The sequence below is a fragment of the Mesoplodon mirus genome, assembly GCF_964341445.2.
Source record: "Mesoplodon mirus genome assembly, chromosome: 9".
Classification (NCBI taxonomy): Eukaryota; Metazoa; Chordata; class Mammalia; order Artiodactyla; family Ziphiidae; genus Mesoplodon; species Mesoplodon mirus.
This window is the reverse complement of record NC_138985.1, coordinates 11461553-11468156: the sequence shown is the minus strand read 5'-3', so window position 1 is coordinate 11468156 and position 6604 is coordinate 11461553. Positions and strand designations below refer to the sequence as shown.

The window sequence follows — 6604 nt, the reverse complement described above, 5'->3', positions numbered from 1 at the left end:
CTTCACAGACCACATGGGATCATGCTTGTTGCGTTCCTGCGTTGTTTGCAGAAGTAGTGCATCTAGAAGGATGCTCCAGACTCAGACATGCCAAGACGTGTGGAAACAGTGTGAACAGAGGAGGAAAGTGGGGGGTGGGGTGTGGGATCGTTAAGGAGCGGATTTCTTGTGTTGATCTGTAGTTCCCTCGTGTCGTTATTTATCGCATCTTCTGTGCACTGTAGGAGATAAAGTTCAGACACAGCAGGGATGGAGGGAGGAGGGAACTCACACACAAGTTTGGACTTCGCTTTGTTGTATCTACTTGACCCCATTTGTTTAGGTGTCCTCTTTGTTTACCTTATGTCCTACAGTCATTTTCATCCATTCAGAAATCTATTACATAAATTGCTTTATTTCTAAAATCCAGTTGAATATTGGAACTTCCAGTTACCACCCTCTCCTTCCTTATCCCCAAAATGACTCACTGGTGTGTTATTATTTTCATCTGATTAAAAATTGTTTCTGGGTTTTTGTTTTGTTGAGGTTTTGTTTTGGTTTTTTTTAAGCACCTTTCTGAAATGAAAGTATGTATCATCAAAGTGCTCATGAAATACCCATAAGGATAGACGAGGGCTGCAGCTTATCTGTAATAAGACGCAAAAATTTTAGTTTTTCCTCTGATCTGCAAAATTCTCTCTCTCAAAAAAGTTTTTCTTTCTTTATGTTCTGTAACTTATTTTGGGTAATGCACAGTGAGAGAATTCTGTGGGAGTGAAGATAATGCTACATACAACCTGTCCTTCATGTTGTCATGGACTTACCCTACTTTGTACAAGAGGCCAAGGGTTGGCCTCTTGAAGACAGGGCTATCTTGGCATTACGATCTGAGAGATGCTTAAAACATCTCCTACTGCTTTCCTTATATCAAAACTACACAATTAGAAACTTATATTTTTATGGTACACATATACAATGGAATATTACTCAGCCATAAAAACGAATGAAATAATGCCATTTGCAGCAACATGGATGGACCCAGAGATTATCATACTAGGTAAGCCAGACAGACAAAGACAGATATCATATGATATCCTTATATGCGGAATCTAAAAAAAGAAAGATACAAAAGAGTTTATTTACAGAACAGAAAGACTCACAGACTTCGAAAAAAAACTCATGGTTTCAAAAGGGAAATGGTGGGGAGGGATAAATCAGGAGTTGGGGTTTAACATATGACTATATATAAAATAGACAATCAACAAGGACCTAGTATACAGCACAGGGAACTCCACTCAATACTCTGTAATAACCTACATGAGAAAAGAATCGGTAAAAGAAGAGATACGTGTATATGTATAACTGAATTACTAGGCTGTACAGCAGAAACTAACACAACATTGTAAATCAACTATATTCCAATATAAAATAAAAATTAAATTTAAAAAAAACAGGAAGGGACTTCCCTGGTGGTCCAGTGGTAAAGACTTTGCTCTTCCACTGCAGGGGGCACGGGTTCGATCCCTGGCCGGGGAACTAAGATCCCACATGCCTCACAGGGAGGCCAAAAAAGAAAAAAAAAAAAAAAAAAAAAGAAAGTTATATTTTTAAGTCTTGAAGACTTTCATGGTAAGTTTCTGTTAAACAGGACTGTCTGGGATGAGAAGCAGCTGCCATCCAGAATCTTACCTGGGTCTCCCGCCAGCCACCTGGGAGGACAGAGCTGAGTGCTCCGTGGGGGAAGGGCTCATGACCCTGGCCTTGGCGAGGGGCCGACAGGAAGCTGGCTGCACACGGCCTTCCCACAGCTGCCCTGGTTTGCGGTGACAGCGGCTCCCGCTCGTGCAGGGCTGTAAAATTATTCAGAAAAGAGCGGGGACAGTGTGAAGTCACCTCACCTCCTTGAAACTGGTTGACTGTTTACTCCTGGGACTTACCAGATTAATTCATAACCTACCCCACCTTCCTCTCCCTTTACCTGCCTCTTACTGCTCTGTGTAGGGACAGTTGTAGGAAAGGGATTATGGTTCCCTCCCACTGTGTTGGTGACATTCCTGTCGTGAAAATGTGAATCCTCCCCTCTCAACCACCCCCCCTTCCCTCCGTCAGCTCTTGTTCTGCTCCTTGCAGGCTGTTTGAACATGCTGATGAAGGAACTGAGCCATTTTTGAGATGAGTTTCCACTTACCAACATATGAAAAGCACACACTCAGGGACCCAAAACATAAGCGCACGCAAACTATGTACAAAGTGTTCAAGAAAATCCAGCTGTTTGCCGTCACAATTCCATGCAATGAACGATGTAGACGAGCCCTCCTCTGCCGTTCTGTGTGTGCCTTGCAGCCCTGAGAGGCATCCTCTCGCAAGATGCCACTGAGGTCACTGCGCGCAGCTGAGGAAGAGCAAAACAGGCCCCGTGTTCCCTTTGTCCCAACCCTGCCCCTGAGACGGCCATGGTGAGACATGCTCTCTTGATGCAGTAAGGAGGCTGTTAGCAACCACCAGCAAACACCTGGTTCCCTGTACGTTCCAGGTATCTCACAGCTGCAGATCCTGAGAGATGTGGGCACTTATCAAAATGAACTTTCTCTTTTTAACACGTTCCTTTTTAGTTTTGGTTAGTCTTTTTGGGTTAAAAAGGAACGTTCTATGTTGCGTGGCTACTCCACAGACACATGGCATAGGAGTTCCTCTTGGCTACCTCATCCCCTTGTAAGCTGGCAGCTCTCACGGGTCTTTTCACACCTTTTTCTCGGTAAAAAGGGAGAGGAACTGCTGACACACTGTCTGACAGAGCACGTGAAGCAATTTTATTTTCGGTTTGAATATTACTGGTAAGGACATTGCTGGAGTGACGCATTAGTCATTTTTTGTTCCCTGATGATAAGTGAATCAGAGACAAATATTATTATTTATAATATTATTTACTGATAAAAGTAAATGAGCTGTCAAGTCATGAAAATACATGGAGGAACCTTAAATGCATATTAGTAAGTCAGAGAAGCCCATCTGAAATGGCTGCATGAGATTCTAACTATATGGCATTCTGGAAAAGGGAAAGCTATGGAGACACTAAAAAGATTAGTGGTGACCAGAGGTCCAGGGGAAGGAAGGGTTGAACAGGTGGTGCACAGGAAAGGTATTTGCAGACAGTGAAACTACTCTGTTTGATACTGTAGTGGCAGACAGATATCATGTCACCATAGATTTGTCAAAACCCATACAATGTACAATGCAAAGAGTGAACCCTAATGTAAACTTCAGATTTTAAATAATAATGTTTCTGTATTAGTTTACTGACCATAACAAATGTACCACACTAATACAAGATATTAATAGCACAGAAGCTGGAGTGCAGAAGGGAATAACATGGGAACCCTCTGTGCTTTCCATTCAATTTCTATGTAAATCTAAAACTGCTCTAAAAAAGTAAATTTTATGGGACTTCCCTTGTGGTCCAGTGGTCGATAATCCGCCTTCCAATGCAGGGGACCCTGGTTCGATCCTTGGTCGGGGAGCTAAGATCCCACATGCCATGGGGCAACTAAGCCCGAGCACCACAACTAGAGAAGTCAGCATGCTGCAACTACTGAGCCTGTGTGCTCTAGAGCCTGCACACCACAACAAGAGAGAAGCCCCCATGTGCTGCAACGAAGACCCAGCGCAGCCAAAAAACAATTTTACTGGAGAACGATCAAGGTGGCCGAGGAGTAGGATGTGGAGCTCACCACCTCCCATAAATACATCAAAACTACATCCACACGTGGAACGGCTCTCACAAAATATCTACTGAGACCTGGCAGAAGACCTCAGGCTTCAGAAAGGGCAAGAAAACCTCCACGCAACTGGGTAGGACAAAAGAAAAAAGAAAAAGAAAGAGAGAAAAGTAAATTTCATTAACTAAAAATATCTGAATGACAATCATGAGTATAGTGTTTACCTATCTGAATACTATGCAGCAATTAAAATGGTTAATCTGGATGTAAAATGTATCCTCATAATGGTAACCACAAAAAAAAGAAAAAGAAAAAAGCAACTAAACACAGAAGATAGTAATTCAGGAAATGTGAGACAAAAAAGCTAACAGGCATATAGAAAACAAACAGCAAAATGACAGAAGTCCCTCCATATCAGTGATTACTGTAAATGTACTTTAACTAATAGATTTAAAAACATGATTTAACTATATGCTGTCTACAAGAGACTCACTTCAGATCAAAAGACACAAAATTGGCTGAAAATTAAAGAATGGAAAAAGACAATCAATGCAAATCAAAAGCAAAAGAGAGCAGGAGTAACGGTACTGATATCAGACAAAATGATTTTAACTCAAAAAGGTTTAAAAGAGCAAAATAAAAGCATTATATTAATAAATGGCTCACACAGCAGGAACATATAACAATTATAAACATTTATGTAACTAATCACAAACACTCAAAATACGCAAAGCAAAAAATGACAGAACTGAAGGATAGTTCTACAATAATGGTTGGAGATTTCTACACCCAACTTTCAATAATGGACAGAAAACCAGACAGAATATAGGTGAGGGAATAGAGGACTTAATAGAATAAATCCACTAGACCAACTATACAGGGGAACACTCTACTCAACAACAGAACTCACACTGTTCAAGAGGACACGGGACACTCCCCAAGACAGTCCACATCTTACGCCATGAATTAAGTCTCAATGGATTTTAAAAGATAAATATCATAGAAAGTATCCTCTCTGAATGCAACAGATGAAGTTAGAATTCATTAGCAGAAGGAAAAATGGAAAATTCACAAATATACAGAAATTATCCAACACACTCTAGAACAACCAGGTCAGAGGACAAATCAAGAGAAACTAGACTCCCACCCCACCTGGACCACAGCAAAGTGGGCGGCTGACCTGTGGCACCTAGGTCTCTGAAAGATGAATTTGGGTGAGATTTGTGACAATGCAAAGAAAGGAAGAGACTATGCACTTCTCGGAAATTATGACTCATCAGTGGTATATTACTAGGGGTGGTAACAGCATATTCAGAGACACTGCTAGTCAATCGGAGACCCAGCTGTCAAAGGCCAATGGCAGCAGGTCCAACAGGAATTCCTGGAAGAATATGAACAAGTTGAAAGTATTGTCAGCACCTTGGAAAGTTTTAAAATCGACAGGCCCCAGATTTCCCTGTGTCCTGTCAAGATGAACCATTTAGAGATCCTGCTGCTTGGCCGCCCCCTGTACGTGCAGAACACAGAGCTCCACCTCAGATAAGGCGTCCCAATCGAGAAGACCTCTGAGCAAAAAAACGCCAGGAGGAGGAGCCCAGGGAGCTGCAGGCCGAGCACATCCTGTATCAAAGAGTGGAAAACCCTCTACAAGTAGGGGCCAGGATTGTAGACAAGAGGGAGAGATGACAAGGGAAGGAAAAATATGCCAGATGGTGCAAGTGATGGTGAAATTCCAAAATTCGACGGTGCTGCATATGACAAGGATCTGGTGGAAGTCCTCGGCGAGACATCATCTCCAGGAATCCTAGCAGGAACCCTGTGGGATGACACAGCAGATATGGAAGAAGCAAAGAGGCTGCTAAGGGAAGCTGCTGTTCTTCCCGTGTGGATGCCTGACTTTTTCAAAGGACCAGAAGGCCATGGAAGGGTGTGCTGACGGTCGGTCCCCCAGGCACTGGCAAGACCACGCTGGCTGCAGCTGCACCACTGCATGTGACACAACACCCTTCAACAGCGCCCTGCTCCACACCGACCTCTAAATCCACAGCGGGGCCTGAGAAGCTAGTCTGTCTGTTGTTTGAAATGGCTAGATTGTATGTCCCCACCACGGTCTTCACTGATGAGACAGATTCCATCCGCAGTCGAACAGGAACCTCTGATGAACACGAGGCAATCTGCAGTCACGTCTGAGCTACTCATTCAGATGGATGGAGTTGCAGGAGCTTTAGTGAACGGCAGTCCTTCCAAAACGGTTATGGTATTGGCTGCTACTATGTTCCCATGGGACACTGATGAAGCTTTGCGAAGGAGATTAGGAAAAAGGATATATATATATACCTCTCCCAACAGCAAAAGGAAGAACTGAGCTTCTGAAAATCAATCTTCGTGAGGTTGACTGGATCCTGATATTTAACTGGAAGATACAGCAGAGAAGACTGAGGGCTATTCTGGTGCTGATATAACTAAGGTTTGCAGGGCCGCCTCTTTAATGGCAACGAGATGGTGAATTAATGGCCGAAGTCCAGAAGAGATCTCTGCCCTTTCTAAACAGGAACTTCAGATGCCTGTTACCAAAGGAGATTTTGAATTGGCTCTTAAGAAAATTGCTACATCTGTCTCTGCTGCAGAATTTGGAGAAGTATGAAAAGTGGATGGTTGAATTTGGACCTGCTTGAATTTCTGTCAGCTTTCATTTCTGGTATATTTGTTTATAAAATGCGAAGAAATTCCAGCATTTTTTTAAAAAAAAAGCAGGTTTGGAACTTTTCCTTGGAGAGATTTTCTCTTAAAGGGGAAACATTTTAAACCACAAAGAATATAACCATAAAGCTAATAAGAAAAGCTTACACAGAGAGCCTCATATCCACATACCCATGCATTACAATTGCACACCCAAACCAGAGCATCAA

The 6604-nt window shown here is 42.5% G+C and overlaps 1 pseudogene across 1 annotated transcript; it reads left to right on the top strand.

The window, feature by feature from the left end:
• Positions 1-4875: 4875 nt before the first annotated feature.
• LOC309810446 (katanin p60 ATPase-containing subunit A-like 1) lies at positions 4876-6370 on the top strand (annotated as a pseudogene). The gene has a single exon. The product of its transcript is annotated as a katanin p60 ATPase-containing subunit A-like 1 (transcript).
• The last annotated feature ends 234 nt before the right edge of the window (positions 6371-6604 follow it).